Below are 1,137 nucleotides of genomic sequence, written 5' to 3'. Positions count from 1 at the left end.
AGTACTAATCCACTGCCTCCCCCAGATCCTTCCAGACAGAGCCCAGACATTCAGAGTCCGGTTAGAATGCTGGTGGCAGACAGAGAGCAATCTGAAGCCTCTGTGTCCTCCCTAGGATGATGGGAGGAGGGGGAAGCAGGGAGGCTGTGTGGCGAGGCAGGAATTCTTCTTGAGGGCGGAGGGATAGAAATGGCTTGGGACGTGGGGAGAAGGGCTGGTTGCTAGGCAGACTCGGCAGAGATGAATCATGTTCTGGCGTGAGCTGGTTCTTGGCGGGAGTGGGGTGTTCTCCAAGTTTGTGGAATCTTTTTGTTTGAGCTAGCCAGGAATCCAGATTCAGCAAATCCAAGTCCTTTTGCTTTGTAGACAGAAAAAGTGCAGACGAAGAGAAAGGGGGATTTTTTTTTCTTTTCTTTTCTCCTCCTACTCCACCAGGGAACCCAGCTGGATCTTGTGACACCTTTGACCCTGATCTTACTGTGGAGGGGCTAAGATTGAGCCTTTAAAGGGCTCCTCCTGTGTATGGGCACTGTCCTAGGCAACCAGGGCCTGAGAGGAAACCCTCAAACATGTTCCCTCTAAGGACCAGAGGAATTCACAGGATGAGTGTTGCGCAGAAGTACAGCAAGTCCTCACAGTGCCTGGGAGTGTGGTCCTAGCTTAGCCAGGGAGAAGCAAACAGTTCCCGTCCTTGACGGCTAATTGAAAGAGTGAAGGTTTGGGTCAACCCAAAGACAACATGGAAGAAAGGCCTGGAGATCTGCTCCCCTCAAAACAACCACTAAAAATCCAATGAAGTGCAGTTCTACTTGGATACACATGGAGGCACCGTCGGCAAGAGGTGGCTTGACAGATTTTTGGGGTTTGGTTGTCTGGGGAGGTGACATTGGAGGTGAGCCTTGAATGAGGAATCAGACATGAGAAACTCTGGGGGCAAAGAGGGAATATCAGAAGCAAAGGCTCTGGTGGGAATGAACTTGAGAGATTTGTATGTCAATAGCAAGTGTGCTTTGATCCAATGGGCTGAAGAAGGGAGAGAGATGAGCAGAGCCCAGGACAGGGGGTGTTTATGGTCAAAGGGGAGTCCTGAATGCCGTTAAAGCAGGAGAGTGATCTTTCCTTCATCCGTCCATCCAT

This window comes from Elephantulus edwardii, unplaced genomic scaffold (genome assembly GCF_000299155.1).
Source record: "Elephantulus edwardii isolate Elephantulus edwardi_28Jun2011 unplaced genomic scaffold, EleEdw1.0 scaffold00151, whole genome shotgun sequence".
Taxonomy (NCBI): domain Eukaryota; kingdom Metazoa; phylum Chordata; class Mammalia; order Macroscelidea; family Macroscelididae; genus Elephantulus; species Elephantulus edwardii.
This window is presented reverse-complemented; position numbering follows the sequence as displayed.